This window comes from Notolabrus celidotus, chromosome 3 (assembly GCF_009762535.1).
Source record: "Notolabrus celidotus isolate fNotCel1 chromosome 3, fNotCel1.pri, whole genome shotgun sequence".
Lineage (NCBI taxonomy): Eukaryota > Metazoa > Chordata > Actinopteri > Labriformes > Labridae > Notolabrus > Notolabrus celidotus.
The window spans coordinates 9,062,404-9,078,794 of record NC_048274.1 but is presented as its reverse complement, the minus strand read 5'-3'; the positions used below and the strand labels follow the sequence as shown (position 1 = coordinate 9,078,794).

The window sequence follows — 16,391 nt, the reverse complement described above, 5'->3', positions numbered from 1 at the left end:
AAACTCCACAGCTCTTCCACACTCAGTGCAGCGTGGCCCCGGATAAATTAGACCAAGGAGAGATGTGTTGTTCTTGGTTTGTTCCTCCTGTAGTCCTCTGTGAGCCTCAGCAGCTGCAGGGAAGGAGACATCCATAAACGCTGCACAAAAAGACAAAGCACAAGCTCAACAGACTGAAGGCAGGACAGATTACTCCAGCCCGGACATTCATTCATCCTTTGAGGGAAAGACAGAATTGATCGGGTAGATATAAAACCAAAGCCTTGGACGGTCTTTGAGCGAAATGGGATTTTTGAGAGAACCACCAGGTCTTTTCAATTTTAAGTATCACATCATAATTTTTCCACCAATGACATGCAAATTGAAACAAGAGGTCAGTTACACTGATGATGAATTGCAATAGTTTAGGATTTGAATTTCTGCTTAAACAGAGACTTATCCAACATTGGTCTGAGTGTTTTGAGAAGAAAACTGGAATGGTGTGAACATCACGCTGTTTGTCCACTTGGCAAACAGTATCTCACTGGGTGAACAGACAGAAGCTAATTAGCTGAACAGCGCTGATTGGATAATGAAGCTTTTTGAGTTTCAGTCTCCTCTCAGTTTTTATTCCTTCTCCCTGCATCTTTATCAAGCTGAAATGGTGCAAGAATATTTAAGGTAGTTAAAGTAATGACCTCGATTTTCTTAATGGAAGGTTTAAGGAAGCTATTGTGATTAATGTTTGATCACAGATAACTTTGTGTGGCCTTTTTTGCAGCGTGAAGTCGTCGATTATTTCTAAAGGCTCCTGTGAGGAGTTCTTAGCTGATTAAAAAACTGACTGAAATGACTGTTAATGTCTCATTAAGTCCTAAAGAATAAGACAATGAAGAAGAAGAGTGATTATTTATGTTACAGCTGTTTGAATGTCCAACATTGGCGGGGAACAGGTGTCAGATCAGGTGATAACTGCAGCCTTTTTCATGTTACACAACAAAGACTCTTTCATGAGAGATACATTTCACTGTAAAAAGAGAGCAGGGTGAGATTTTTTTGTTGTCCAGAGGTGCATTTCGACCGACCTCTTTTTAGAACTACTTTCCCCTGAACTAAAAGGTTCCTGTGCCCCCATTGTTTTCTGTGTTTCGACCGTGGGCTGAAGTCCCGGGCAGATTGTGCAATTCAGACCAGTGACGTATGGAGGAGAAAAAAAATAAATGCACTACACCACCAGACCATTAGATGGGCAGTAAAACAAAGACAAAGGCCATTCATCACAGATGACACCATAGAAGCAGACGGACAGGCAGGTATCATTATGAGCTACACAACAGTTAGCCTGTCAGCATGAAGAGACTCAGCTCACGCTGTTTTAGATGGTGCTATATTTCATCACGGATGGGTTCACTGAATCAACAGGTGAGAGGAGATAAGAGCGAGTAGCAAAGACGTTTCAACACGACTTTAAAATCCTTTTTAACTCAAAAAGCTGTGGCAGAGATCGGCCGGGTTTTGGTTCAAACTGCAACCCTGATAACTGTTGTCTTTCAGCCAGATGCATCCCTCATAAATGTCTTTAGATGATCATTAAATATCTGATGAGGATATTTTGACATCTTAATAAAAACTAAACTAGGATGCATTCCCAGGAACTCCCTCTGTGTTTCAACAGCTGTGTAAACTCCACAAACACTGACACGTTCAGCTGAAGGTCTCCAATTTACAGGGTCACTGACAAAAACTAACGGGACATGAACAGGATCAATTCACTAAAGACTGCTTTGTCCACAGGGGGTGCCAAAATCCACTCACATACAAAGTTCCATGTTTTTGTGCACATAAAGAATGGACAGCTGGTGGGAGATATTTGCTGAGTTTGACTAGTATTTGAGCCCAAATCTCTCACTTATAATTAATACCACATGGCACGATAGGAAGTCAAAAAGTCCCACTTGACCTTCAGTGTAGCTTAATTGGTAGATCAGGTGCCCCATGTACAGAGGCTGTAGTCCTTGTTGCAGTGGTTGCAGGATGGATTCCCAGTAACGACATGATTTGGCATGGGCGGCTGTGGCTCAGTGGGTAGAGTCGGTTGTTAATCAGTAGGAAGGTTGGTGGTTCGATCCCAGCTCCTGCAGTCGCATGCCGAAGTGTCCTTGGGCGAGATACTGAACCCCAATTGCTTCTGCTGTTGTTCAGCGGTGTGTGAATGTGAACGAATGAGATCGGCTAACACTGATGGTCCCTTACTATAGCAGCCTGTACTATCAAGTGAGTGATTGGTGAATGCAACGAGTAGTGTAAAAGCACTTTGAGTGGTCGGAAAGACTAGAAATCACACATAAGTACAAGTCCATTTACATTTAAGCATGTCTCTCCCCACGTTTCATGTCACTCTCTCAAGCTCTCCTTTCCAATAAAGGCTAAACAAAACGTCTCCAGTTTTGACCTTGACGATTAGGCCTTGTATTGTCACAGTCAGAGAAACTAGCACCCACTTTCAAGAGTTGACCTGAACTGAGTCTTGAAAAACCGGACCTGTACTTGACATCAACAAGATTTGAAACGTGCAGACTTGCCCCAAAAAAGTTGGACTCTCACCGACTCTCTCTGCCACCCACAATGAGGAAATTAATATCTAGAAATATGAAAGTGTTTAATTTAAAACCTGCCTCTTTCATAGGAGAGGGATTTGTACTGACCTCATTTCTCCCTTACTAGATTCTGCTTTTTTTAAATTTTATTTTTTACATGTGATAATGAAGCACTTCCTGTTCCTGGACTGCTGCGATTCAGCCCAATGTGTGGCGACTCCTTGCTTCATTATCACTTTACATATTTTGTACAATTGCTTTTTCCTTCCCGTACTTATGATGTTCACCTTGTCATGACTGTTCTTCGTGTGTGTGTGTGATCTTGGAGGAACATGCAAATTAAAGCTCTATTTTAACACTTATTTGACCCCGGCATGGATCCCTGCAGCACATGTGCCAGAGAATGAAACGCTCCCAGAAAAGGTGCACCCAGATTGAGTTGCCTCATCTCAATTTTTACTTCACTTCTGTTAAACTTCCTGACTTCAAACCTTGTTGAAGTGGACACTCCTTGACTGAAGGAAGAGCATGAATAATAGATTCTTCACCCAAAGGGAAAAAGGGTAAAGAAAGTCAGAAGTATGAAGGGCCTGATTAAAACTGATGATTTCATACTGATACTTTCAGTTTAAAACTTCATATTCTTCTCTTCTGTTCAAAGAATTAAATGAGCGCCACTTTCTCAAAGTAAGAGCATATATTCACAGCATGGTTTAAGGTAATTCAGAAATAATAGAGCCCTCCTGGAGCCTGCTTTTAAAGTGCTTAGACTGGATATTCAATAGTCTATTCATCACATTTTATGTAAGCACATAAGCACGTATTCATAATATATTTATTATTCATATTCAGCCTGTCGTAGTGGGATGTGTGCTGCTGCAAAGTGTGCAGTTTCTTTCTCTCTCTCCTCAATTTTTTTTTATCATTTATTTCTTCTCCGATAAACTTGGACAGCCTGCCTTTGAAATCTGGCACTGATAAAATTACACCGAGTGCCTGTCCTACAAACCGGGTGTGCTAGTTTGATCTTTCACACTGATGCATTTCTGTGCTGACAAAAAGATGGAAAAGTTTCGTACTTCAGACTCTCCAGAAAGTTTCAGCCGACAGGTTGTGGAACAACAACGGCTCTGGGAGACTTTGCTGCAGCACAGCGGCGGTGTGAGTTAAAAGCTCAGTGACTTAATGCTAACATGATCATAACGATGATGCCGTCATTGATTTGAAAGCCTCTGGGAACATGACTTGGAATATTTGAAATTCATAAAGAATATCGAAATTGAATGTGTTATCAAGCATCAACAAAAATCTCAGTGAGAATAAACATCATTAAATATTAAAAAAAACTCTGTTCAAAAACAGCTTACTTTCCAGTTCAGAGCATTTCTCAGGACTGTGTGGGCGTGGCCTAACTCTTTGATTGACACGTCCAGAGAGAGTTCACAGCCTGCATGTTTGAGCCGTCTGACTCTGAATCTAAAGACACAAAAACGCCAGAATCTGAAATTATTTATTTCAAATGGTCTCTGAGTCCTGACAAACGAAATACCTCTACAATTTATCACTTTTATTATGATGTAATCTCCACGTTCGGGGCATCAAGAACATGTGATTCCCGGAGGAGCGGAGGCTGAAGTGCAAGAAAGCAGGGCACCGGTCCTGGGGAAATGAGCCGATCATATGCGTCCCTGCTTTAGTCACTCGACCATGGCTCAACTAAACCGTGGCCCAAAGTTTCCCCAAATCCACCGCAGGATGTGGATGTGCAGCCAGGGATGGCACACACGAGCACAGCGATGAAGCGAGCAGGGAGATAAATGCACAGACAGATTTAAAGGCAGTGCGTGATTGGCAAACAAGCTAACAGCTAACAGCTAAAGTGATGCAGGAGCAGAGTAGTTTTGTTGAACATGTGTGGGCATGACTTATGGCTGATTTATACTTCTGCGCCTAATCGACGGTGTAGCCTATGCCTGAGCTGATATGCCCCTCCTCCAAAATGTAACTACGCGTAGAATTGACGCGGACCACAAGCCCTGTGATTGGTCGGCTCGGCGGCATTGTATTTCCCTTACTTACAGCACTTCTGAGATCCCTGCTCATCGGCCGTGTATTTCATCTCCTCTCTTTTCTTCCCTGTAATCATGTCTGTATGATAAACAGCAACATGTATCAGCTGTAGATGAACATAACACGCTCTGAATCTCTGTGGAAAAGTAAACAGAGATCGTAGAGGGGCCGGAAGTAGGCGACCGGCTATCGGAGAGACCACACTGCTCTCAAGCGTTTCGGCGGAGAATTGCTGCGCGACAAGGACACACCGACGCACAAGTATGCGGAGCTCATGTTCGCGTCAGCCCCTGCTACATGGGGCGGTGCAGAAGTATAATTCGGCCTTTAGTGTTTTCTTTATGACTGGTTATATATGTATGTCGTCATAAATATCCAAGTTAACCACGCCCACTTTAACCTAGTGTTAGAACGTTATCAAAAAATGGACTGATAATCTTTCAAAGATGGAATAAAGTTCAGTTCTCGTATTTATACATATATAATAGAATGTAAATGTGACTATAAATATCATAGTTGGAAAGTTTTTGTTGATTTGGGTTACCAGAGGCTTTAAAGCAAATGCAAGGGACTTTTATTTTGTGTTGTTTGTGGTAACCCCAAGGGATGATGCAGCATGACTTCTTTCTTAGCAATGAAAAATCTCACTCTGCTTCCTTTTGACTCTTTAATCAACTACAGTCTTCTCTTCTTCAGATTCAGATGTGGAACCGGCAGTAAAAGACTTTTAAGTAAACAAAGAAATTGACACTCTGATGATAGTCTGGTAGGTCACATTGAGGCATCAGTAAAAAACTGAGTCTGTTTCATAACCAGCAGATTAGCAGTTACAAATTTTGCCATGTACCATCTTTAATTAGCTTGTAGGTATGTTAACAAATGCTAATCAGCACAAACTAACATTATGGAAAGTGTCAGTAAACACATCTCAACTTGTTAGCATGGAGCTCTTGAAGCATTTGAGTTTTAGTGGCTTCTCAGCATGCTAGCATTCATTATTAACCACAAAGCAGAGCTGAGGCTGAGAGAGATATCTTGAGTGTTTTCAAGTATTTCGTCAAAGCACGGCGTAAACTGAAATGTTAGTTAACTTAGTCACCGGTGCAAAGTGGGTGCTGCATCCATTCCTTGATGAAAACATGTTCACTGCAGGCGGATTTCCAATTAGCGCCATGACTCAGTAGTCAGGGTGCTGACCAGACAAGTTCAACGCCTGCCTTGTTTCAAGAGTTTCGCAAGGCGTACACAAGGTGACACCGAGGCCAATGCAGCACATAATCTGAAGTCAGCAATAAGGCAGGTGGCAGAAGGGAAATGTCTTCTATTTATCCTCCCTGTCGATTTTTTCTTTACCTGCCTCCCTGTCCCTTCTGTGCTTTCAGAACTTGCTATTCTCTCTGTCTCCTTGTCGCTGGATGACTTTTTCTTTCCCCCTCCTCTGAGTCTATGTATCTGGCTGTCTTCTCTACCCCCCTCCTCTCCCTCTCTCTCCCTCTCAGTCAGCCTTTGATCTTGCCAGCTCTAGCACAGAGGTAGACAGTGATGCTGTATGGCTTTTCTCTGCCTATTAATGTCTTAACTCTTGCTCTGCCTTTTGCAGGAGGTCTACTGAGACATCATTTCCCCACACCGTACGCTCTAATGACAGGTCTGGACACCCTTAATCACATACTGTGTGTGTATGGGTGTGAGTGTGAGCGTGTGTGTGTGTGGGGGGGGAATAAGGTTAATTCAAATGAAGTAAGGAACAGGTTTAAAATTCATACCAGCTGAAATAAATGTGGTGACAGCAATTACACTTGCAATGTCCTTATCAATGACAAACACACGATACATGAGGTGTTGTTTGTGTCCATGGCTGCCCAGCGTACTCTGCCCAGTCTTATTCTGAAGCAGTCACCCTTCTGTTGCAGGTTAGATAAATAGAACAAGATATGAGGCACATTTATCAACACACGCATGGTAAATATTATGGGACATGGGTGACCTTCACGATATGTTAATCAATTAGCAGTACAAGGTAAATATTATAGTATAACCTGACAAATGTGCATCATCCTAAATGGTTCATCCGTCTTTGGCTCTAGACTTTGAGTCATTACCCTGTAAGGAAGATGGGAAGAAACAATTTTCTCTGCAATAAACTGCTAAATTAAGATAAATATCTTTTCTGGTAGATGCCAGGATTGCTTACCCGGTGTCACACAAAGCAGAGGGAAGGGAAATCAAGAAAGCACAATCCTCAGGATGGGAAGTGAGACTTCAACAGGCAGGATGCTCTGCAGCCTTAAAATGGCAACTTTTAACTCGAGCTGGAGCTTACAGACACTTATAAATGTGGTGCATTTTTCAAAGATGCATGAACTTCAACTTTTCTTTCTCATATTTTTCAAAATAACACTTGAAAGGCTTCGGTACTGATATTATTTGTGCATGGACAGAACATGGACAGTTGTAAGAGCATCTTCTGTACAACAGTGTGGGGGTGGGACCCCTTGGGGGGTTACGAGACACTAATGGGGTGGTTGCAACATGTCTAAGCATGCGGGCACCCCACATACAGAGTCTATAGCCCTCGCCGCAGAGGTGGGAGGCTCGATTCCAGCCTCGACCATTTACTGCATGTCTTCCCCCACTCTCTACTCCCCACATTTCCTGTCTCTCTTCAGCTGTCCTGTCCATTAAAGGCGAAAATGCCCAAAAATATAACTTTAAAATATTAATAATAGCTATACAATTTAAAATAAAACCTTACAAACAACTTTTTAAAATTAGTTTCCTGCCTTTTTTTTGTTGCCAGATGACTCCTAAGGTAGTTTACAGTTAATTAACAAAAGCATATAGGCAGGCTCATTTTCTGCAGTCCAGCTAAATGAAGTATGAAGCAACATGTATTCACTTCGAGGGACAGTGGGGGTCACAGGCCAAAAAGTTTGGGAACCTCTGGCCTAGCCGTCTAAGCATGCCCTATGTACAGAGGCTGCGGTCCTCATCGCTGGTTCGCCTCCTGGCCATGCCATTTGCTGCATGTCTTCCCCCCCTGCGCTCTACTCCCCACATTTCCTGTCTCTCTTTGGCTCGCCTATCAATAAAAGGGAAAATGCCCCAAAATATAACTTTAAAGAGTCTCGATATTCAGGACTCCAGTTGGACTTAAGTATTACAACACTGACTTGAGCCGACAAAAACAAACAGGTGTTTTCTTTGTGTGCGAAACACTGACCTCTGCCTGGCACCAGTGATACACTCAGCAAGAGACTTGCTAGCTACCAGGAGCAGAGATTAAAAAAACATGAGACTTAAAGGGAAATGACCCTCCTAGTAATTTCTTGTTATATAAATAAAGTTATTTAGATTAGAAAATTCACATCGTAAATTTGTATATCCTAAAAAAAGTGTCTTCAATTTTATAGTTAAGCCAGATCCAAAATTAGACATGCAACGATATTGAGTATACTATCATATTAATTGAATTTAAAACAGGAAAACATGCACATTAAGCAATATCAATCTTTTTAGCAATTCTGCATCAAAAAATGAAAATGTGTCAGATGAAATGATTGCATGTGGATGCCGCAATAAATCTTTTAAACCTTAACAGGAAATGAATTTTTAATCAAACCCCATCAAGATTTCTCAATGAATCCTGAACCAAGTCTAAATCACAAACATAAATCGAACCTTTCAGTAAACGTATCCACACATGAATATTTAAATCTGAAACTCTTCAAATCCACTTTTTAATTTGCCTTTTCAACAATTTTCCCCAAATTTGAAGTGAAGAAAACCTCCCGTTTCCAAAATAAGAAACTGAGTACATAACTCATTTAAAGCAGCAGTTGGTGGGGAGGATTAAGCTGAAGCGCTTAGTAATCAGTAATAATCTTCATCATTATGTTTTCCCTGAGTTGCAAGAGAACAAAACTCAAACAAGATAAGCTTTCTTTCCTCTCATCTGCCTCTGTGTGCCATTCTTCTGTCACTCTCCCCCCTCTCTGCCCCACTTCTCTCTCTCCCTCCCTCCCTCTGCTGTCTGTTCATCTTTTTTTTCCTGGAGTGATGGCTCAATTACCATTCCTCACACTCGGGCTTCAAAAATGGAGCATGGTTTCTTGACCAGTGAAAAAAATAAAAGAAAGACTTTTAATTTCCCCATCTTCTCCCTCTCCGGCTGTCATAGTTCGCTCAGCTCAGAAGTGAATTGTGACACCTGTAATTTAAGAGGTATCTGGGCTGGAGCTGAGCTTTGGATCGATTCAGTGAACTCAGTACTTAACGCTGGAGGAGGGTAAAAACTTCTGAATGAATGCATGAGGGAATCAATTAGTCATAAACTCTGCTTCCCATAAAAACTGATATGAACTATGCAATATCGTCTCATCTAGGTTTTATATTAAAGGATCTTATCATTTGGTTACAAAAATATTAAAAGACAGAAACTCATTTACCCCAAGTCTTATTTCACTTCATCTATTTTCCACCTGCGTTTCCATCTTCTGCTTCTCCTCTTTCCTTCATCTCCCTGTTTTTTCTCTCCCACCTTAATCCTCTCTTACCCTAAGTGCTAGCTCCCAGCCCCGAGCCTCAGGGATCCACGACTTGATTGTGTTTTGATGTTCTTGTGAAACTTACAAGTGCACTCAGGACTCAAGACCCATAACATACATTTTCAGGACCGTTCACCCAGAGGAGAAGAGACAGAGGAAAAGGGAAGAGTGCTTACTATAACCCCCCTTGGCAGTGTACACACTTGAGGTTATATATTCATCAGGAGCTTCTGCATTACTGCTACTGTTATTTAAAGGCAAAAGAAGCGTACTGTTAATCGGCTTGGAGTCACTTATAAATGCTTGAATCCGTCCTCTTTGTGTCCTGACACATGTTCAACAAAAATGGCATTTCCCCTTATTTTTTTAACAACTACCCTTAACATCTACCCTGACTGGTAGATGATTCCAAAGGAGAGGTGCCTGATAACTGAAGGCTCGACCTCCCATACTACTTTTAGAGACTTTAGGTACGATGAGCAGGCCTGCATGTTGGGAGCGTAGTGTTCTAGAGGGGTGATAGGGCACTATGAGCTCTTTAAGATACGAAGGTGTCTGACCATTAAGAGCTTTGTAGGTCAGAAGAAGGATTTTATGGTGAGCCAGTGTAGAGAAGCGAGGACCAGCCGAAGAGTCTTTAGAGACTTATTAGGGCAGCCTGATAAAAGATAATTACATTAAACTTGCTTATATGACTGATCAAAAAAAACGACAAACAGAAGTGTAATCATAACATGTTCTAACTAAGTTTTATAATGATACATCCTTTTAAATTTATATTTATAAAAACAGAATCTGTAGAGAAATGATGATTTTTAGAGTCTGAATCATTGTGGTTACCTTTGGCTCCAATAATAATGTCTGCTAATGTTCGGTGGGTTCAGAAGGAAATAATACAATCCATTTCAGCAGTCACCTGAACATAATTTATTTTCTCATTAAACTCCATATTAAAATCTGCCTGTAAGTGCAGATCACAATCTTGTCATCGTCCTTGTCTGACAACTCCAACACCATCCTGCTTCTTGTTTAAACACTTTAAGTGCATATCCTGTAGTATGATGCTGAGACGATAGGGTGCTGGTGTTTATGTCTCTATTTTTCTCTTTCCAAGGGGTGGATCGCATCAATGTGGCAGCTGGCTGTTGGTCGGAATATCAAAGCCGCACTGACTGAGGCCGTTTTTATCTTCCTGAAATCGATAAGTGCTTTATGGGGGTGTTTTGAAATTCAATATACTGATGTATTTAATCAATCTTGTAGTAGAGCTACTTCAAAGGAGTCTCTGGGAATAAAGGTAAGAGGTACCCTTGTACTTTTTAAAATATGAATCAAACCTTGTTTTAATAAAAGTTATTATTCTAATAATAACTCATGGGAAAGGGAAATTGGATTTGTTTGCATTCTGTATGTGCGTTGTTGTTAGCTGGTAGTGGTATGTAAATTCTTCTGGACAAATAATGACAACAATAATAATAATAATAATAGTAATAATTATAACTCTCTCTATATATGATTTGCAAATAAGAAAGACATTAAAAGAAAGTAAAAGAGAAATGTGAAGTAGACAAGGTCAAAAGTTTTTTAAAAACTGCAGGAAGGTAAGAGCAAAATGATCCACAAAGTGACAGATATAATGGAAGATAAAAAAAATAAAGGTCATGATCACCAAGGATAAATTAGATAAAATATTATTAAAGGCAATAATAATAATTTAAATAATAATAACACTAAATTAATATTAATTATTTGTATTAATAATAATTAGAATATTGTTATCAATAATTATGAAATGTAATAATAATAATACTAAGATAAAAATAACAAATATGATAATAAAAAGTAATATAATAATAACAACAACAACAATAATAATAATAACAATAATAATAAAAGTTATAATAAAGGAAATAAAACAATACTGGAAGAATAAAACCATAAAGCGATTAAAGAATTAACGATCAGAAGTACAAATTTAAAGTCCTGCCCGTGATACTGCCTGAAAAATAATAAAAACATTTAGATTAAAATCATGACTGAACACTTACTGAGCTACTAACTGTAAACCTGACATGAAAAATTAAAGCTCCACTGGGGAGTCTTTATTGGTTGGGAAACACATTGAAACTGATACTGATGACCTACAAAAGCAAAACACCACCATCAGCAACAAGACTGACATTTCCTCTACTGTAATATTTAATGCCTGAAACTGCTGCTAGGGGGTAGGTGTCAGACCAGATGACTGACAGCAAATATTCACAATAAGCGGCACACAGATGACTGAGAAAGCAGGATGAAATATTTGTCAGGAAATACGACGTTGGCAGGTACAGGTCGAGATCAGTAGAGGGATAAGATATACATCTTTGCCTGAGGTGGCACCAAAGTGACATGAATGGAAAGTTCTTCACTGCAGCTTTAATTTGTCCATGTCTCAGGGGACTTTCTCTAAACTGTGAACATTTATTCAAAACAGTACAAGCTCAAAGGGACCGACTATTAGTACACGTGTGCAGTATGTCACTTTGATCAGATGCACAAACATTGATACAGTGAGGGGGACGTACAAGTCCTTTGTTCATTCTTCTTTTAGTATTTAGTTAACATCCGTGTGTATTACTTTCTAAACTGACACATACAAAATTAAGAAATGTCAGCCTACTTTTTAATTTGTTTCAGCAGAAATAAATCAACCAGCAGAGAAACATGAATGTCAAAGCCTCGGGGGCACCAACAACGGCCCGAGTGTGAAAACATAAACAGACAGTCTTTTGTGTTGTTGCTGCTTTGCCACATTCATTATGCACATCTAGTTAAAATGAATAATGCAGGTGACTAAATGGCTCTACAGAAGTAGTTCAATTATCATCATGAATAATAAATTCATTATTAAAAGGTGCTTGGAGATTTTAGTCACACAGTGAAGCAGCTTATAATCACAAGACTTGGCAGATTTGGGTGTCAATAAGCTTCTCTTCAGCACGTCCAGAGAAAACACACCGGATCATGTGTTTACAGGACGGTTGTCTGACTTTCACAAGAGTTATGTAAAGCTCATAAAGAGGCGGCGTACTTTTTTTTGGCTGACGAATGCTCTTGAGTTCTTCACCCTCAGAAGTATGGCTCAAATGCTCGGCAGCACAATGTGCCAAAGTGTGAAGAAATGAGTCATTAGCGTGGCTAAAACAAGCTGTGAAAACAAATCACAGGTTTGCACTTATTATTCCACAACTGTTCCTCCACTTATTAATTGGTCACATAAAACTTTTATCTCCCTCTCCCAAGTCCTTCGCTCCCTTTTCCTGGGCCATGCTGCGTCCACTTTCCTGTCTATCATCCATCAGCTATAACATTAGAGGAGGGTTCAATTATTAATGGGCTTTAAGTTCCAGCTGAAGCTTTATACTTAGATACACTTCAGCAGTCCACATCATCCATTTTGCATATCAGGCCTGCTTAGTGCAGTCAGTGTCAGGGGTTCTATAGAGCCTTTCCCAGCATGCATTTTGTAAAAGGCAGAGGGAACCTGTGTCAGACAGCGGCCACATCAACTTCCATCTGTCAGCTGCATCCTCCTCACATCACAACAGCTACAAACACACCTGCTCGTGCAAGAGGTGAGGAAACCGAGGGGAGAGAAAGCGGCTGCAAAACATTCCTGTGAGCTGAATTTTAACTTTAAAGTGACACAAAGCTGAACCAATACAAGCAGTATGCATTAGCATGTATAATTAGTCATGTGCGGTGCATAAAAGCATTTAATGAGATAGCATAATTTTCATTTTACATTTGCATTTTGGGCAATTAACTGATAAAGCAGGCTGACTTATGATGAATGCAACATGAAGAGGTCAAAAGTCTCAGAAGTAAAGAATGTGGAAGAAAAGTGGGAGAATAATTACTCACTTGGGAAGTTTCATTTGAGCTTCCCAGACGAATATATTCTCTTCCATAAAGCTGTAACGCCTTTTTGTAAGTATTATTTTGAAACACATGCTCGCTCAGGTTTGGCAACACGTCTGACACTTGTTGAAGTCGATTTGAAGAGAAGTAAGGTTAATCATGTTAACTGAAAGGTAATGAGGTGGAAGATCTTGCGGAGATGGAATAGCTGGCAGGAAGTAGAAAGATCCTGTGAGTCGAATGAGGCTGTAACCTTTAATGTGATCAATGAGCCATGAAACGGGTTGGCAGGTGAAAAGCTGCCAAAATTAGAGTTGAAGAGTTTGTGATGAAAGGGAAGTATAAAGAGCGATTTTTTTTGGAGTAAGGGAAGAACAAGACTGGAGCTCTTCTCACTCTAACCAATAGGAAGCATGACACTGACAGCAAGAGATAACAGCCCTTAAAAGGAGGCTTGTATATCAATCTATCAATCTTTATTTATATAGCACCAAATCTCAACAAATGTTATCTGAAGACAAACAGAGCTGGTCTAGACCGTACTCTATGTTCTATTATTAACAAAGACCCAACATCAAGACAGGATAAGATCCAGTCCTATCTTACAGACAGGACTCAGCCTGATCTCATCTTAATCCACCATGAGCAGAGCACTTTGCAGCATTTAGCAAGTTACAGTGGAAAGGACAAACTTCCTTTAACAGGCAGAGACCTCCAGCAGGACCAGACTCATGTTAGACACACATCTGCTGAGATTGTGTTTTGAGAGAGGGATAGAGGGAGATGAAGAAAGAGAGACTATAGTGGAGAGACGGATAGTAGCTGGAGTCTGGCACGTCCAAAGCAGCAGAATGTCTTCGGCAGAGATCCAGAGGAACCTACAAGACAAGGGAGCTCAGGGGCTCCAGTAAGGTCTATGGTTAGTAACTTTAAAGGGACAGGGAGAGTTAAAGTAAGTGACAGGCCGACAGAGGAGAGAGAGGGAAAGACAGGATCCCAGTGTGTCAGTTCCTTTAACAGGCAGAAACCTCAAGCAGAACCAGACTCATGTTAGACAGACATCGGCTGAGACCGTGTTGGGGTAAGAAAGGGGGAGCTGAAGATAGAGAGATGATATGAGTTTTAGTACATGACTATGTGATGCTAATGCTAGCAGTCCAGCATTAAACAATGGCAATCCTAACATGCTTATGTGTCCTAGTTGCAGTGTCTGTGTGTTTTATCCTTGTGTTGAAGTGAAGGGATTCAAAAATTTGACTTATTATCACCAGGTGGTTGCAAAAAAATGTTTTGTTTATTGTCACTGTATTGCCTTGGGCTGACTTTTGCACATTTATCTTGGCTTGAAGAGAAATCGTATTGGAAGATTGTTTTGTATAAGGCCCAATTGTTGATCAGAGATCTGTGATCAGATAGTTGGGACGGTGCAATAATATTTTTGTATTTTGACTGTGATAATAGTTTCTGAGGCATTTTGCATAAGACCGGAAACATCAACCTAAGGAATTGCGCATATGGATGGAAATAATGACTCTATCATGGAACCAGATATTGGTTTTTTCCAAACACATCTACATCTTACTGCCGCCTTTCTCTCACGGCAAATGTTTTAGCCTTATTTGCAAAGCATTTTAAGGCCTGAAATATGTATCCTTGGCTGAAATAAATTGTACAGACCTTTCCACCTTGTGGGAGGATCAAGCTTTCTGAGCAGTTGCTGTGCTGGCGGTCTGTGTGGTCAGCAAGAGGGCATCAGCCTGGTGCCACCTCTTTTAAAACCTCCCCTGCAGGAGTGATACACGGGTCTCACTGACTTATCTTATCAAACTGGGCCCGAGCTTAATCCTCATCAGGACTCTTTGCCTCGGAGAGAGAGAGAGAGAGAGTGAGAGAGAGAGAGAGAGAGAAAGAGACAGAAAGAGAGAGAGAGAGAGAGAGAGAGAGAGAGAGAGAGAGAGAGAGGGACAGAGCTGGCATGGGAGCTTTTCTTAAGTGTCAAAGTATTATTGTTTTTCTTGGCACAGCTCTTTTGGCTCGAATAAATTGATTTATTTTTTTAACTGGATCTTGCAAGCTGCTGAGTAAACTGCCCTCATCCAACACTGAAGCACTACTTTAATATGTTTGAAATACAGCCTTATCATCACATCATTCTGTTATGGATTTGTATTTACTTGTGTACTCTTTTCCTGAATAACAGCACAGACCTGCAGTTATACAATGCTTTCCAAGGACATGAAGCCTTTCACATCCCTTAATCACTCAGAGGATTCAACATCCCACTGGGCCTCTTTGACACAGCTTCAATCCAATTCCTACAGCACAAAGCCAGGCTTCCCCTCCTGCCACCGAGATCGATCCTGTAACAACAGGTGTTCACAGGTGTTCAAATGTGCTCACGCATCGACTGAAAGCCTTCCTAAGCTTTAGAACAAAGGAAATCAGCGCAGTGGGCAGCGGTCATAGTTTATGTGGTGTCCTCTAGATGTTTGATATGTCACCGCCTTGTATTGAGGATGTAGAGATTGATTACCAAGGAAGACAGACTCGGAATTGTTGCTGTACAACGTTTTTCAATACCAACACTAACACTGGTAACAGGGTAAAATACAAGGACTATTAACCTTCCTAAAAAAAGTGGTGTGTTCAACCAGAAATCAATTCTTTCATGACGATGAAATAGAACCAAGAGAGCAAGATGTGTTGTGCTGCAATGATCCCTGAATCGTAGCAGCGACTGGAAACTATTCTTCTCGAGCTGCAAAGAAGAACAGATTATATCAATCACACTTTGGATTTGACCCAAGTTGTTATGGAGTGTGAAACTTAAAATAATATGGTAATTAAAGCAAACAGCAAAACTGCAGTATAGCAGAAGATTTTAAAACTTAAGACAGGAAGTCAAACTCGCCAAAATAAAATAAATTAACTTGATAATAAAACACCAAAATATTTAACCTGTAAAAGAAACTAAGATGCAACACTACAGGTAAATACATTCAAGTAAAAATGGGTAAAATACTAAAAAGCTGAGATTGAATGCATAAAAATCATTGGAATAAAATGAAGAGATCAAATTAATAACTAAATAAATAATAAAAAACAAAAATTAAAATGAATTAATAATATATATGTTTCAATAAGAATTTAAAATAAGACAGTACATGACTTTTTAAATAGACTAAATATTTATGTTATCGTCTTTTTTATATGTGACTTTCTTTCGGACCTTATAAAGGAAATCTAAAGCAATTATTCTTTGTATTTGTTCAATTTTAAAAACCTGAGCCAG

The 16,391-nt window shown here is 40.2% G+C and overlaps 1 protein-coding gene across 1 annotated transcript in view; it reads left to right on the top strand.

Annotated features, from left to right (window-relative positions):
• LOC117810838 (ephrin type-A receptor 6-like) overlaps positions 1-16,391 on the top strand; it is a 105,559-nt gene that overhangs the window by 338 nt on the left and 88,830 nt on the right. The gene's annotated exons all lie outside the window — the stretch shown is intronic.